Source organism: Erythrolamprus reginae, chromosome Z, assembly GCF_031021105.1.
Source record: "Erythrolamprus reginae isolate rEryReg1 chromosome Z, rEryReg1.hap1, whole genome shotgun sequence".
Lineage (NCBI taxonomy): Eukaryota > Metazoa > Chordata > Lepidosauria > Squamata > Dipsadidae > Erythrolamprus > Erythrolamprus reginae.
Genome location: NC_091963.1, coordinates 41851987 through 41870000, shown reverse-complemented (window position 1 = coordinate 41870000; position 18014 = coordinate 41851987). Strand labels below are relative to the sequence as shown.

The 18014-nt window shown below is 40.1% G+C and overlaps 1 long non-coding RNA gene across 8 annotated transcripts in view; it reads left to right on the top strand.

Moving 5' to 3' along the window:
- LOC139154940 (uncharacterized) overlaps positions 1-18014 on the top strand; it is a 64881-nt gene that overhangs the window by 9735 nt on the left and 37132 nt on the right. For 4 of the 8 annotated variants that reach the window (XR_011556991.1, XR_011556990.1, XR_011556986.1 and 1 more), the window contains 2 exons: positions 4180-4344; positions 8187-8578. This is a non-coding gene — a long non-coding RNA (uncharacterized lncRNA). Of the gene's footprint in view, positions 1-4179; positions 4345-6974; positions 7142-7363; positions 7433-8186; positions 8579-15201; positions 15291-18014 lie in introns of those variants that run through there. The other 4 variants (XR_011556988.1, XR_011556989.1, XR_011556993.1 and 1 more) reach the window with 4 other exon arrangements.

The window sequence follows — 18014 nt, the reverse complement described above, 5'->3', positions numbered from 1 at the left end:
ATAGGCTTCTTAAGAGGAGAGATGCATAGAAATTTTATTCCAAAGAAGACACCAAAAAAGAGGTGGAAGAATGAAGGGGTGGAGCATAAATAGTATATATGGATACTAAATATTCAGTGTCCTTTACATGTTTAGCCTGAATTATGATGCTGATTTAGAGTTCCTTTTCTTGGCAATCTCCTGCATAGCAGATATAAAAAGATCCTTGCTGTATATAATAATTGGATATTGGAAAGATTCATCCTGATAGGTAAAATAAATTTAAATTTGTATTTTTTCCTGAGTAGAAAAAGTAATATCATTTTTATTGTCGAAAAGAAATATTAGCTAGGTTCAACCAAGAAATAAAGCTCCTTCCTCTCCTCTTTAGAAACACCTCTATACAGTTTCCCAAAGTCTTAAAAGCTTTGAGTATTGATCATGTTTTCTTGTCTACTTCTGAAGTAGATTTTATAGCTTCTTTCTTCCAGAAAAAATTGTGCTGGCACTCATGTGCTGTGCATTTTACCAAGATTACTGGTTACCTAAGGCTAGTGTGAGCATCACTTTAGCCCACAGTCCCCAGTCACTGACTGTTCAAGGCTAGTCACTTTTTTGGCAGTGGAAGAAAGAGTATATCCCAAAAGAGCTTTTCTTATAGTTCTCTTGCATTCTTGGAAGAATTGCAACAGAACTATGTGGAATGAATCTGAAACAGAAAATAGAATAGCATCCAGGAAAGGGAGGGGAGGAAATATGTTAACTACCCATCTCCCCCAGATAAAACTGATAAACTAGCCCTAACAGAGCAGGCACAGTAGTGGAATGAATATAAGGTATAGTTTTGATACGTTCCACCATCACTTTCCTAAGACTGATGAACAAGTGTGAAAAAACAACTCCAACCAACAAGTGCCTAATCCATTGGGAAAGAGTTTTACTGGGACAACAGAACATTCTGTAGTATTCGGAAGTGGTGGTGCAGTGATTAGAATGCAGTACTGCAGGCTACTTCTGCTAACTGCTGGTTGCCCACAGTTCAGCAGTTCAAGACTCACAGGCTCAAGGTTGATTCAACCTTCCATCCTTTCAAGGATGGTAAAATGAGGAGCCAGATTATTGGTGGCAATATGCTGACTCTGTAAACCACTTAGAGAGAGCTTTAAAGCACTATGAAGTGGAATATAAATCCATTGCTGTTTTTTCTCCCCCCATTGAATTAGGCATAGCAGCCAGCAGCTAATCCAGGACAGTAGACATCTTGGGGGCTCCACAATGGAGTCAGCTGGCAACACTTCCCATTATAAAGAGATTTATTTCCTAGAAAAGTAGAGTGAGAGAAGAAGAGAGAGACCACGTTTCTTTTCCATACATCTCTCACTATGATGACAGGAGACACAAAGGAAAGATAAATGGCAGAGATTTGCCAATCCCGTTACGAGATGATTTAATGGATTACAGAACTGATGGCATAAGGTTCATGGCTTTCTTGATGCTGGTCACTGAAACCAAAGGAGGCATTCACTTCACCAATAGCTACTTTAACTATTGACACAATCCTTATTTTGTTTTCCTTTCCCAGGAAGATTGTGCAAACTTTTGATTTCATTTTGAGTAATATTTAATTGAATCTCTACACCAAACTAACTTTCTGAAGTAATGAAATAAATTGAAGCTCTTATCAAATAGATCCTTTTGAGCTGTTTAAGACAACTGAGATGGCTTTCACGCAAAAGCCTCTTTTAAAGATTTAACTCATTTCAATAATCTGATTTTGGAATAAATAAATAAATCAATTTTCCAATTCGGATAATCTGTTCAAATTAGACCAATACAATTGCATACTCCTATTTTTTTGTTATCTAAAATCTAAGGGGATGTTATCTTCTACTCTTATTTACAAAAGTCATGTTTTAGATATGATTCCTGGGGAGACAAAATGAAAAAAATGATAATCACCTTCTTTTGACCTGTCTCCCTGCATTTTCTTGTGTTGACTAGAATTTACAAATTCTATTTTTATTTAGATGGAGTTATCATGAAGAATCAACGAATTTGTGAATGGATAACTTTTTATATTTTGTTTAAATTAATATTGTCCTCCAATGATCTGCTCATCAGACTAAATCATAATGTAGCATTTTGATTTATTGTTTAGCATATTGTAATATCATTTGCAAAGTGCATAATTATTGAGTAATCTAGCTAATGATAGCTACTTTTAAAGGAGGAGGAGAAGAAAATATTTTTGCACTAATTCATTCAATGACTAACAGAGGACAAAAAAATCAAAATCAAAATAGAGAGCAGAACAGAAATGGCTTTTATAAAAGTTGATTAAAATATTGATAGGATAGGCTGCATACATTTCAGAGCATGCATTTTTTTCCCCTCCCTCCCTCTCCCTTCCCCCTCTCCTCTCCTAACACCTGAGGCTGAGTCACTTAGTTTAGCTTTTTATTACTCTGGAAATAATAATATATGAAATAATAAAAGTGTTCCTTCCTTTTCATGTTGCACCAAATCACATTGTTGTTATGGCCATTCTCCAAAACAAAGGCAATTGCTTTGTTGGAATTTCACTTGCAAGGATTGGTTTTCAGGAACAAAGCTGATGACAGTTTGCAGAAGAGGCTTCTAAAAGGATTGCCTTTGGATTCAGGACATCCTCTGCCTAAGATGAAGGGGTTGCTTCTTCTTCTAGGTGTCTTAGACATAAAGAACAGTCCTTTGATCTTCAGTCCTGGAAGGGTGAAACATGTGACGGGTCCCAAGAGGCTGGTGGTGGGTTGATAGTAGTACATTTTGGCTATGATTTATGAGCAAAACTCTTTTCTGACATTGCCAGATGTAGAACATCGTACCCTTCTGGAAAAAAAAAATTAGGAAAGAAAGAAAGCAGGAATCCATGTACATTTTTTTTCCATGTCAGCCTGTTTTGGCTTCTTCCTGACTCTACTCAGTGGGCAGATTCACATAGCCAAGGGTTGCGTTATTCAACACACTGAGCTAAGGCTTGATGAACCATAATTAGTTGGCTGTGTTCATAGAATAAAATGAGTTATAAATTGTTATTTGCAAATCACCCGCATTACGGTGTTACTTGAACAAGGCCGTGCTTTGGCTGCAGCATGAAATAGTCCAGTGAATGGAATATAATGTCTTTAGGATGCTTGTCCAGACTTTTGATACTTTGGAATCCATCACAGTTACTGATCCTTCTTGTAAAATGGAGAGCTGAGTTCTAAAGAGTGCTTAAGCTTAAAGAGGCTCAAATGTTAATATAAATTTAACTGTTGACTATTTTCGAGAGCCCAAGTAATGCTCAAATAGAAATATTGAAGATTGATGTTAAAATGTGCAAGAGTGGGGCAAGTTAGAATTAGAAAGGGCTGTGCAAATGTGAAAATTACAGATCCAGAGCTGAGACAGTGAATTCAGGATGGCTCCTTTGCCCAGTCAACCTCATCTCGTGCGGCAGTAGCAGACATAGAATGGAAAGGTGCCCCAGAACCAGAATATTTTCTGTTGTAGTACAAGAACTCCATTTCAAGGCCACATTTAGACTGAAAAATGTCTGATAAAATTTTGCTTTGCTACTAAATGCCCATGAGTAGCTGTTATATCTTGACCTAATTTATTTTTCTCGTTTTATAATTGTATTTTGGGGGCCAGGAGGGCCACTTCTGCCCTCACCTCCAGGATCTTCCTGATAATTTGGGGGAGAGGAGGTAATGGGGCGAATGCATACAAGACAACCAGTCCCAATGGATAGCGTCTATCCCTTTCGTGCCCTGAGTATAAAATCTGGGTAGTTGGGGGTTCTCCAGGATGGCAAAGAGGCCTGCCACCAGTAGACAAAATCTGCTTGTTAAGGCCCTGAAGATAAAAGAGTAGAAACTCCACTCCACCTGATCGATCATTGTCCAAATTAGCCAGTCTGTCGTCACATTGAACACCCAGAGATGTGGTCCACCACTAGTATCTATAGGTTGCACTCTGCCCGAAGACCCAGGGATTTGGCCTCTGACATTGTGGCCTGAACATGGTCGTCCCTTGCTGATTGATATGAGCTTTTGTGGCCACATTGTCCAGGAGGATAAGAACATGCTGCCGAGCAGTCAGATTATGCAACTGCCTGAGCGCCAGATAGATGTTGTATAGTTCCAGCTTGCTAATGTTGAACTTCGATTCTGTCAGAGTCCATCTGCCCTGCACTACTGCCGACTGGATGTGAGCCCTCCAACCATACAGGCTGGTGTCCATTCATGATGGCCGAAGATGTCCACCATCAGAACAATCATCAAACATGTGAAGGCACCAGGACTTTGGCCACTGACGTGTTGCTTCCCAGCCTCTGGAAGGGTAAGAGAATTGCAATTCTCTGGAATGAAGGTATGCCCAAGGGGTAATATTGATGGTGGAAATCATTTTATCCAGGAGCATGGAAAGCAGGTTCACTTGGGTCCTGTACTGCTGTAGTACCTGATGTGTTAATTTAGAAATACTAGCCTCTAGCTCCTGGGAGAGATAAACCTTGCATTCCAGAGAATCCATAATGGCCTCTAGATGGGTCAGGCATGTGGTTGGGGAGAGATGACTCTTCTCAAGGTTAATCGAAAACCCATAGTTTTGAAGATTAAATCATTACCTGGATGTCTTGCACTACTTGGTGACTGGATGAAGACTGGATTAGGATATAATCCAGGTAACATTGGACATGTACAGGTAGTAGCTCTGAAGTCAGAAACCACTACAGCTAACATATTGGTAAAGACCCTAGGTGCTGACAAGAGGGAGGTTCCTATACTCATAATCAGTATTGGGCAGCCAAAATGTTTACCGCCACACTGTGGTTGTGGATTTTTTGTGGGTGTGGCTTGATGGTCATGTGACTGAGTAGGAGTGGCTTGCTGGCCATGTGACCAGGTGGGAGTGGCTTGAACGATCATCATCATTCAAGTGAACTATTAAAACCTTGACTTGCAACCTCACCAGTGTCGCTCTCTGGGGTGACAATTTGCTTCGCATTTCCCACGCTCTCCTTCCTGAGTCACCCCCTGCCTCAGGCTGGGTAGCTAGGCGAGAAAAGATGGGGGAGGAAATGGGCCCCCTGCAACTCCTGCCAGTGCTGGTCTCCCTGCCGCTTTCCGAGGAGGAGGATGGGAGTGGGGGATGGTCAGCTGGAGCCAGTTTACTACCGATGAGAAGATAGGGTGTGAGTTCATATTGCACATCAGAAGGCATGCCACCCTACATCTCAAAATGGCCACTGATATTGCTTGCCCCTGCCAGCTTTATCTTGGGGCTGTTATTGACTGGACCCATAGAGTTCAGAAGGTCAGGGACGTCTTTAGTAGTTAGTAGAATGAAAGGAATCCTTTCGGCAGAACATGGGCATAATCTTACATTTATCCCATGACTCTACAAGAGTGACAGCCCTTCAATCACTGAATTTGTCTTGCTACCATAGAGGACCCTAGGGCCCTGGCAGTGAATCTGGCCAGTAACATAGTGTTGGCCAAAAACTGGACTGCAGCAAGTAATTTAGTCAGATCTTGGTGAGCCCTAAGGTTGGAGATGGGAATCCACTCCTGGACATGTCTGAGTCATTTCAGTGAAGTACAGGAAATAAAGGAGATCCAGATTGCCCAGGAAATGGCCTGGTGAGCTTTCTTAAGCACCTGCACTATTCTTCTGGCATCAGGTCGCAATAGCTCTTAAGGATCACCTGGCATGTTTGCCCTAGAATATTTATTTATTTATTTATTTATTTATTTATTTATTCAGTCAGTCAGTCAGTCAGTCAGTCAGTCAGTCAGTCAGTCAGTCCAATATAAGGCAGAGACCAGAGCATCTCCCCCTGGAACCTGGAAATTCTGTGTGAGCTCCATGGCTACCTTGTACTAGGGTCTGTTCGCTGGCAAGGGCCAGTCCCTGAAGCCAGAAGTTGCCACTGTCTCAGGACTGCATCCACAAAGAGTGGAGGAGCCAGGAAAAGTTCACCTTCAACCAAAGAGAGGGTCCTGGGAACCAGAGCTCTGGTAAAGGTGAATAGAGGAGAACCTAAATTGGCGGTGGGCTTTGCTTTAAACAGCAATGAAATCCAGGATGAAAAAGCACAGATGAGTTAGGTAGATTTGGAATAAGGCCTTCAACCTCCAAAAGATCCAAGTCTAGGTGGTCATCAACAAGAGACCATTGTGATCGAGACCCCACCTAACGATCAGGGGAATACCTGTCGTAGTACCACTCTGACCTGTCCTCATGTGCCCATGTGAGAGCAGGAGCTGACAGTTCAGCAGTCACAGGCCAATTGCTTCATTCCCACTTCAATGCATTTAATGACGTCATCTTCCCAGTAGAGAAAGAGCCCAGCAACTGTCAGAGTAAAGGGGGCAGATGGCAAAGGCCTGTCCAGATCTCTGTGTCCCCCTGGCTAATAAAATACAGTTTCTGAATTAATTCTTCTGACTCTCATTTGGCTGGAATTTGATTAACACATTAAAAGTGAAGGCAGAGCCAGCTGGCTTAGCCCTGGTAGGTACAGGAAGAATATCCATGAGTTGCAGTGTGATTATTACATAGATTATGGGAACGGGAGAGCAGAAATATGAGGGTCACAGATAGGTGGTACTATTGAAGACTGCCAATTGTGAAGAGTTGGGGGTGTGAGATTTATTATGATAAAACATTGAGCTACTTTAGCAAGACTCAACTGGGACAAAAGTATGTGACAAAAGCCGCCCCGAGTCTTCGGAGAGGGGTGGCATACAAATCTAAATAATAAATAAATAAATAAATAAATAAATAATGTGAGAGCTTTTCCTAGGAAGAAATGTTCCAGAAATACAAGTCTTTCTCAGTGAAATCAAACATTTCTTTGTTGACTTCTAGTTACCTGGGCCGACTGCCATTTATGAGATAAGCTACCAATGATTCATCTTCTATCTCTTTCCTACTTTTGTTTATGCTCCTTTCCCTTCCTTTCACAGATAACCACAATCTTTCAGAATACTTTTGTTCAAATAAGGAAGATTATACAACTTCTTCCTTCCTCTAACCTAGTTTATTTCTACTATGCATCAAATGCCTTCATTGTTCAGTCCATCTGGCCCTTAGATATTGTGAGAGTTTCAGGTATCTCATGGTATTTTGTATTCCATCCTTGGAATTTCACAACAGTCAATTCCAAAAGGGGCTTTCCTGTGTTCAAAGATTAGTTCTAATTATTTTCATTGCTGAAATGCATTTTATTCTATGTTCTTAAGATGAAGTTGGCTAGATGTTTTGAAAAACTGAATAAATCTTTGAATCACTTTTTTAAGGTGTGTGTGTGAAATGATATAACATGCAATACATTATTTTGTCCACTCTATTCCAGATTTCTTCCATCCACATCTCCATAATTAAAACACTTTTTACTGTGTGTGTGTGTGGGGGCGTTTGAAAGGTCAGTTTCCCCAAATGTCAAGTTTATCATGTTTAACACCTAAAAATGATATTTGTTTTTAGGAGACAGGCCAATGTGTCAGTTAAAAACTTCATTATTTCTGAAACATATAATGGTGCATTTAAAGATTTAAAAAGAAGGATAATACTTATTATTGATTTTGAAAGGAAACCTAATACTTTAATTTTATATTTACTTATCAAATTTTTCTCTATTGTTTTTCTCTTGTAAATGGAATATTGGCCACTGAAAAACTTAATAGTAAATAAGGGATAATTAGTTATATACACACATATCCACATACCAATAATGCTTTGTTAAATATTATATTTATTTATTAAAGCTATATTCCCTTTTCTCACGATCCATAATGACTCTGGGAGACTTGCATAGTATAAAGTATAAACATAAAAACATTAAAAGATTACAAACCAAGACCATGCTTGATACAGCATTGGGCTTTTACATCTCACTTTGTCAGCCATGTCCAGCATAGTGCATCCCCATTGGGGCTCAACTCAACTGGAATAGCCATGTTCTAGGGCACTTCCGGAAGGACAAAATGGTGGAGGCACCATTGAATATTGTAAAGCAGGAGTCTCCAAGCTTTGTTGGCTGAGGAATTCTGGGAGTTGAAGTCCACAAGTCTTAAAGTTGCCAAGGTTGGATACCGCTGTTGTAGAGCACAGTAGGTGAGAAAGAACAGAGAAGGCGTTTTTCTTTGACCTGCTAGCTGATTGTTTTTGTCTGACAGGATCTGAAGGAGGCTTCCTCTGCTGGAATGAGTAAGATGGACCAATTCCATTGGACGAGATGGTTTCTCAAATAACCTGATCCCATGCCAAGTGAAGCCTGCCATATAAAGCCCAAGAATAGGAAATAGTAAGCTAAATAAATTAAAGACATGATGTATAAAAAGGAAATACATGCCACCCATTCATTCTATCTTTTCACATCTTTCTACCCTTGGAAATTATTCTTTGGTCCAAACATAACTGCCTTTTCTTTTTTAAAGTATCACTCAGTTTTGATGATCTTATCAACCACATCCAAGCATTACTTTCTTTGTTCTTCCTTTGCACTCCATTCATTCATTCTGCCTTCAGATTTTGAATTTTGGATTCAATTTTCATCCATATTAATAAACCAACACAATTTGTTCATCTTACTGATTGCTCTCCTTTTTTTTTGGTTCAATCTAAATTTATTCAATAGTGTTTCTGCTTTGTAGTTTTTCTGTTTACTCTTGCTATTTTTCATTTTCTACAGGGGAACAATCACTTTGTTCAATTGTCAGGCATAGATATCAATAGATAGAATAGAAAACCAGTAGTCACAAACTGTAATATTCAACACACATAGAGAAACAGACTTTTTTTGTGTGGGCATCCCAATTATCATTTTTTTATGTGGAAGAAGCCAATGGCAAGCATTTTGTCTGATTGCTTCTTAATCTCAACAGATTGACATCATTGGAGATCAAGGAAAAAGTTAGAATATTTTCTCCAAATTTCTAATTTTTTAAAAAGTAAGCTTCTGCTCTCTTTCTAGAATGATAAAGAAAAGCATGCATAGGGAATGCTTACAATGCTCCACCTTGAAAAATATACAATTTTTTGCTGATGCATTGTTAAAATTCCGCAGTTTGATTTCTGAAGCTATAGAATAAATCAAGGAAGTGGGCAATCACTTATTTCTCTCAAATCATCACTCTCCAATGCCTTCCTACTGTTCTGATAGAAGTAATTTGCAGTGATATCTTCCCTTTGCAGCTTTCCACCTTCAACATATTTCTGATTACAAGCATCTTTGGAGACTCATAACTGTTACTCCCTCTATCTCCATTTGCAGGAGAGGCGGAGTAACGACACGGACACAAGAGCTGAATTTAAAACTGGGTCATTTTTATTAAAATAAATTTGCATAATTTATTTAAATAAATCAGCATAATTAGCATAATTAACTATGACCCTAACGAGGACCCGCAGGGTCAAACAATTGCTTCCGGGGCGGAAAATGACGTATAATAAACTTCCGGGGCAACTTATGGGCATAGCTCCATGCTAATCCAGGTGAGGGACCCTTCCCTCACCTGAGACCATGCCATGCACTTGCATGTGGGAGGTCCTGCCGGCTAACCCCTAGAAGGGGAATTAAATGGGCGGGACCCAAAGACAGGTTCCCCCCAACTGCTCAGGTCGTCAAAACCACAAGCCTTTGGAGAGAACCTGTCAATCATCCCCAAAGATGCCTAACGGAGAACACGCAGTTGCTAAACCACCACCCAGTTTTCCACCCCTAACCTGCCTACCCAAATGACCAAAGGTAAGCCAATTAACCTAACAGGTGCAAGCACTCCCTAACCACTTTATCCGTCTCCACAGTGTGGAATAGGCGAAAAAACGGTAATGGCTAAGGGGCCAGACCGCCAAAAATTCCTATTCGGCCCCCTAGGGCGACCCAGAATAGCACACTGAAAGATAGGGAGGGCAGGTGGGTGTCTGCTTTGAATACCGAGTCCGGGCGAAAAGGAAGAGCCGCGGGCCTGCACACCCTTTTATAGGGCTGGCAGGCCCCGCCCGGACACATCATCGATCAGGCCACTCTGGCCTGATCATCGGCCGAGATCTCGTGAAATCTCACGAGATCTCGGCCGAAAACCAAGATGGCGGCTACGCCATGTGACCTGTGTCTCCCCCGAGCCTCCAGCAAAAGGCGCCCATAGGTAAGGACCACTAGCGCTATTTTGTCCAAAACCTCTTGGTGATAGAATATGTGAGGCATCTTTTTGTTTCTGAACTTTGTCAACTTGAGAATATGGGTGGTTGTTTATTGGATTACTGTGATAATGGCCCATCACAAGCTAGGCTGATAACATCAGAGGGTCAAAAAGAAGAGCTATGGATAACTGGGCCATATTGCATACACAACAGCTGACTATCACTGATTGCACCTGCTCACAACTGGAATTACAGTTTGACTGAAGTTGTCCTTAGGCTTATTTATCTGATTTGTCTTTTGGTAATTCATTTTTATCATGGTGAAAGGGAACATGGAGAAGTATGGTGCATCTCCTATTTGCGATATTTGTATGTATCCAGAAACAGTATGGTTTGCGGGCATGGTGGATATTGTAATATTTATTTGTTCCTTTGCTTCAGAAGCTTGAGCTGAACTTAGCTTACTTTCCTAAGACATCAAAGTCAAGTTTTTAAAGTTCTGCAACCCTTCCTTAAATATCTTCTCCTGTACTTCTGCTTCTTATTTTGTTTTGTGGTCACTAACCACAGGAGAAATTTGTCTTCCCCCCCCCCTTCTAAATGTATGCTGGAAATAATTTACTGCTCTTAGAAATATTAAACCACACACATACACAAAAGACATTAAAGTAATGTGAAGGTCTGCCTAAAATCCACAAAGAGCCAGGAAATTGAGAGTTTAAGCTGTAATACAGGTCTGACACTCCATCCTTAATGCAGCCTGTATTGGAATACTTTTGCTGGCCTGATTTCCTGGGAAACAAGGTGATACCATAGGATATATATTTAAAATATCTTCTTAGGTATGGAGAAGATATTTTTCAGTTGAATCTCCCCCCCCATTTCCTGGATAATACATGGATAAAGTAGATAAATAAATGTTGTAAATGTAATAGCATCACTATACCTTCCAAGAAGCTTTCCTGTAAACAATAGCTTGATGGCAAATGATTCAGTGTTTCTTATTCAACAAATAATAATTTTTTTTTTGCACCTATGAAGATTGGATTTCTTTTTACTCTCAATAGAAATCGATGGATAATGGGCCAAGTATAACTTCCTGTCTCATTTTTGAAAACGTGATTAGATTAGATTAGATTTATTGGATTTATATGCCGTCCTTCTCCGCAAACTCGGGGCGGCTCACAACAAAGTAAAAACAATACATAATAACAAATCCAATACCCACCAATCCAATTACAATGTTAAGCTAAAAAATTCATAAAAAACAACCCCAGAATATTAAAAAACAAGCACAAAATCAATCTAACACCAAAATAACATGGGCAAGGGGAGATGTTTCAGTTCCCCCATGCCTGACGGCAGAGGTGGGTTTTAAAGAGTTTGCGAAAGGCAAGGAGGGTGGGGGCAATCCTAATCTCAGGGGGGAGCTGGTTCCAGAGGGTCGGAGCCACCACAGAGAAGGCTCTTCCCCTGGGTCCCGCCAGACAACATTGTTTAGTTGACGGGACCCGGAGAAAGCCAACTCTGTGGGACCGAACCGGTCACTGGGATTCGTGCGGCAGAAGGCGGTCCCGGAGATATTCTGGTCCGGTGCCATCAAGGGCTTTATAGGTCATAACCAACACTGAATTGTGACCCAAAACTGATCGGCAACCAATGCATACTGCGGAGTGTTGGAGTGATATGGGCATACTTAGAGAAGCCCATAATTGCTCTCGCAGCTGCATTCTGCACAATCTGAAGTTTCCGAACACTTTTCAAAGGTAGCCCCATGTAGAGAGCGTTACAGTAGTCGAGCCTCGAGGTGATGAGGGCATGAGTGACTGTGAGCAATGACTCCCAGTCCAAATAGGTGCCTAAAGGGCGAGGGGAGAGAAGGGTAAAATAGGTGGGCTAAACATACTGGTTTTTCACAAAGCCACACAAATTTTAGAAATCTAATAATCTAATAATTTTACTCCCACCACCTTGGTAATGAATTTGTGTCCCTAAACATGTGGCTTAGATCCTTGGGGGGGGGAAAGCATCATTTAAGAAGCATGGCTCCTCAAGTAACAAAATCGCCAAACATATTTAAACAATATTTCCTGTTTTGATATTTATTATAAAATAACTACAGAAGGAAACATTCTTTTGACTGGAGTGTTTTAAGAATTTGCATGATCCTATGCAAAGAAGGAAAATTGACATCAGTAGCATTGGGATGATGAATATGCTGACTGTGTAAACCACTTAGAGAGAGCTGTAAAGCACCATAAAGTGGTATATATGGTAAGTCTAAATGCAATATATTCTGGGGAATATTCTGGAGAATCATATTGGGCATGCTGGCATGAGGGAGTAGTATGAGTTGCACAACTGCCTGAGTGATAATTCAACAATTCTACTGTATGATAAGGAAAAATAGGTAACCTTTGATCTCTTTAGATTAGATTAGATTAGATTAGATTTATTGGATTTATATGCCGCCCCTCTCTGCAAACTTGGGGCGGCTCACAACAATGGTAAAAACAATACATAATAACAAATCCAATACCCACCAATCCAATTACAATTTTAAGCTAAAAAATTCATAAAAAACAACCCCAGAATATTAAAAAACAAGCACACAATCAATCTAACACCAAAACAACATGGGCAAGGGGGAGATGTTTCAGTTCCCCCATGCCTGACGGCAGAGGTGGGTTTTAAGGCGTTTGCGAAAGGCAAGGAGGGTGGGGGCAATCCTGATCTCAGGGGGGAGCTGATTCCAGAGGGTCAGAGCCACCACAGAGAAGGCTCTTCCCCTGGGTCCCGCCAGACGACATTGTTTAGTCGACGGGACCCGGAGAAGGGCAACTCTGTGGGACCGAACCGGTCGCTGGGATTCGTGCGGCAGAAGGCGGTCCCAAAGGTATTCTGGTCTGGTGCCATGAAGGGCTTTATAGGTCATAACCAACACTTTGAATTGTGACTGGAAACTGATCGGCAACCAATGCAGACTGCGGAGTGTTGGAGTAATATGGGCATACTTAGAGAAGCCCATAATTGCTCTCTTTAACCTATTAACTTGAGAAAAAAGAAAGAAAAAGAAACACTAGGTCACCCAAAACATTTCACACTGCTATATGCTGCATGAGCTGAAGCTATTATATAATCTTGAAGTATAGTTCTATACATAGTATAATCCATTGCTGCAGTTATTATAGGAGATGACCAGGGCATGAGTAGCTGAAAGAAAGAGAACATCAACTTGGCCAGCATCAAAAGATAGGAGTTCTGACAAGACTTGTTATCAGCTCCGCCGAGCCTTCTATCCTGGAGCTGTCATTCAGGTTGGGGAACAGGAGTGAGAAACCCGACATGCAGCCACATCTCCACTGGCACTGGTGGGTGATGTAGGCAGCAGTTGATTGGGCATTAAATACAGACATCAACTTCTAACGCTGCTTGGAGAGCATTACGCTGCACGTGGGCTAGAGACAATTCTCTAAGGGATTAGAGGGCCGCTGTTCATGTGGGTGTTGCGCATGAGGAATAAAGGTAGTGGGCGGAATACAAGACACGCATTAGACACAAATTTCACTTTGCATATTTATCAGTTCATGCCAGAGAAGTGGAGTAAAACCCCTGATACAAACCAGCATTTGTTTTTGGGTTATTTCTATGGATGCTTATTCGGAACCTGACAGTTGTATCATGTGACGACTGCAGTAAGAAAATTCAGTAAAGTGAATGCATTTTTGACAACAACTTTCAGAACTAATTTATTATAAAAGAGTGTCACTTTTCTTAGGGTCTATGATATATCTATACTTATAAAAATATCTGAAGGGACAAAATGTTTAAATAAATCCCTGTTCTACCAATTCTTTGTTGAAGTTTCTTTTCTTAAAGAAGTCTCCATCTACTGCAGAAACATATATTAATGTAAAAACCAAACTGTACAATCTTCCCAGTTTAGAAAATTATTCTGTGTTAAAGATGTACTTGCAGCCAAGCCTCCAAGGGTACATGTGTATGCATTCACATGCAAGTATCTGCCTTCTGTTATAGATAACAGCTCATAAGATTACATCACCTTGTTAACCCGCTTGGTTTTTTGCTTTCATTTTGATTCTTTCTTTTTTCTTTATAAAGCTTTCAAGATGGCACAATCTTAAATGCTTCAGATGGAAATGATAAACTGTCTGCTGGGCCTTCACTTTGAATGGGCTCCCCCTGCAGAGTATCATATTTAAATAAATTGCTGTTGAAGAGAGCAAGCATGTTTCAAGTAGAACCTTTTGATCAGAGTCTATAAGGCAATCAAGGGCCGCAGGAGAATTAAAGGAGGTAATGGACATTATTCCAGTGGGTAATGGAGAAGAAAAGAGTAGAATTGTTGACCAAAGCATTAAAATATATCTCTTCTACTTGTGTGCAAGTAATTGTAAAGAGAGCACCTTCTCAGTTTATTTAATCCATATCAGCATTCACAATCAAATGTAATAAGTTATAATGGATTATTATTTTCTTTTTAAAAAACATGGGGTTTTCATCCTCCAACTCCGCATTCCTATGGGAATTGCTAGCTGATGGATTAATTGAGGGGGGAAACTTATGGATGCTGTTGAACTTCAGCTAATAATTTAGTTGATTGATTTAAGCAGAAGCAACAGATGTGGAGGTGGAACCTGGAATGTCTGCCCTACTTGAGAAGATTCTCTCTCTTGCTCTCATTTCAATTACCAATGAGAAAATAAATGCAGCAAGGAAGTGATAACTGATGATGTCTGGAAATATTACACGTTTGACAACGATATGCTATTTGACAAGTGTGCTTTATTGCCAGAATATTATTTTACCCCACCTCCCCACTGAGCTGCACTCTGACAGCCTTGACCTCTGTCTCTTGTATTTATTTGTGTTCCATCCTACAACACCTGGCTCTGTGTCCCCAATGATTATTTTCTTAGAGACACGGAATGTTTGTGGGTAAATGTTCTGTTGCTGTTCTGTTATCTTCATATTATGGGGGACAAGTGGTTCCACTCATTAAGAACAAAGAACTTTCTTCCTTTACAGACAGACAGACACGATGACAGACAGCATCATCATCTGCAGAGGGTTCTCTTTCTCCAGATTGGAGGAAATCTTATACCTGGCAAACTTTGGTAATCATAATGCTAGAAACACATTTACATTTTATAAATTATTAGCGTGCTCTCTTTATTTTTTGTAGACCCCTCACATCAAGCTGAGCTGTAAAATTAGGTATGGAGACTTGTGATATTCTTTTTTATCTCTAGAATTCATATTTATCCAATAATGGAAATAGTACTTGATTTTGGATAATGCTGAAGATATATGTGTCAATCTTGAAATTTTTAAAAAAATGTTTTAAACTTCCTTGCTCTGAGTTTATCTCCTGTTACAGAATTTATTTTAGGGTTTTGTTGTTGCTTATATTCTATTGTAAGTAATGTTTTTATTGGATCCCTTTGTGTTTTAACCTTTTACTTCCCCATCTTTCCCTCCCCATCTTTATTATTTAGCAAACCCTAAATATTATGAATAAGGAATTGGTTTGCCTCAGAGTATCAAGGATCCATACTTTTAAATATATTTATTTGTTTGAAAGATATTTTTCCCTCCAGGAGCCAAAGGCATTATAACTAGAACAGTATCCTCATTTTATCCTCACAAATCAACTTATCAGGTCTAGGACAGGGGTCAGCAAACTTAAACAAAGAGACATTTGGACCCATTTCCCACAGGAAAAAACCCACTGAGAGCCACAAACCTGGGTAGGCATGGACAACTTGACATCACTCACTCCCACCCAGTCACATGCCCCCCTAACTATGCCTACCCAGCTGGTCATTAGGACAGAGAACTGGGAACTACAAAAACTCCCCCCCCCCTCCATATGTATGAATGGATGAATAGTGTAGCAGTAGTAATAAGAAAATTGCTAAACTTTTACTCTGCTTTTATGGAAAGAAATGTATATTATTAGCTTCTATGATTGGGGAAATTCAGCTTTAGATAGGTGTGTTGCAAATAGAATATTTGTTGAGTAGTTTTTGCTGGGGGTGGGTGGGAGGTGCACTTACAATTTGGGCTGGGGGGGAGGCAGAATTTGAGTCTCACAAGGAAAATTCAGGCACACTAGAGCAGGTGGAGGCAGGGGGCTCTGCTAATGCCAGCTGCTACTGCCCCTCCTTAATGCTTCTGATGTTCAAGGCAGGTCCAGAGCCTGGCTTGGAGAGATGATTCATTTCTTGTTGGAGAGGCATTCAGATGCTTGGCTTAACCCTGCCCTTCCAACTATGGTGAATGAATGAGCAAAAAAGCGTGAACAGCTCTGAGATGCAGGCTCTGAGGCAAACCCTCCTATCATTGTGCAATGGGGAGATGAGCCCAGTGGCTTGTTCTACCCCCCAGCATGTGCCGTCCTTCTCCCCTTCAAAGGATAGAGATGTGTTGGCTGGGGGTTCCAGAGCATTTTGGAGCATTCCAGATGTCGTGGGAGGTGACTTCCTCTTTCCATAGTCCTCTTGGAAACTAGGAAGAGCCACGCTCAAGAGGCCAAAGAGCCACATGTGTCTCATGAGCCACAGTTTGCTGACCCCTGGTCTAGGAAACAGTGTCAAAGTCACCCAGATAAGTCTCATGACTATAGGTGGTCTTGTATTTAGTCTTCCCCAGTCATATTCTAGCAGTTCAACAATAGATCATCATGATTTTTATTCCTGTTTTCTTAAATAGAAAATGTATTATGGAGTATGTGTTTTTCCCTTGAACTTCATCGTTTTTGTAAGGAAGATCATGTTATTCCATGTACATTTGTCAACCACTATGTTGAATTCTTTATTTGGTGTTTTTAATATTTCTGAGTTAACTGAGGAGCACTATATCCAAAACATCTGTCTGAAATTTTGCTTTCTTTGAGAGGCTGACAAATATACTAAGCTTTTTCCCAAATAACTCCAAAAGGAAGATAAGTTTGAAATGGTTTCTTGTGGATAAGGTTCACCATCACTAATGACAATTCCCTCTAACTTTGGATTTGAAAAGAAAACATAAGAAAGCTTTTGAAGAGAGATTTGTTAGCATGCAGCATGGAAAAAGGGGAATAGAATGGCACATGAGGGCTAATTTGCATACTGGTATATAGTCTGTTTTGGCAGTTGGAAGGGAGAATTCTTTTCATTTGTATTTTGGTTGTTGGTGAATCTGCATCACAGAGAGCAGATGGATTCTCTTAATGCTAGAGTTCACGAAGGAATATATATATATGTCACATGTTTTTTGCTGAATTTGAAAATTAAGGGAGACTAGGATAGATCTATTTCGGCCTTATTTTGGCCTCATCACAAATATATATATATGTAGATTGTTCTGAGTTTGTGTTTTACCCCGTGTAATATTTTGAGTGTCTATGCAACGTTTCAGTGAAATCACATTCACTATCATCAGGCTGAAGTTGTTAGCTTCGTGCTGCTTTGAATATACAGTAGTTTTGTTTGCAACTGCCATTTGTGCCTTATAAATAGTGGTGGGGGTGGAGATTTGGTTTAAATGTTGCAAATAGATTGGGTGGCTGTGTTATCTATTTGCAACATTTAAACCAAATCTCCACCCCCACCACTTTTTTTAAGGAACAAATGGCAGTTGCAAACAAACTATATTCAAAGCAGCACCAAGCTAACAACTTCAGCCTGATGATGGTGAATGTGATTTCACCAAAATGTCGCATAGACACTCAAAATATTACACGGGGCAAACCCCGAACTCACAACAATCTACATATATATACCCATGAAAATCTACAAAAACAAACATATATATATATAGTTAAGAATAGGATAAAATCTAAAATGAAGTACAAGGAT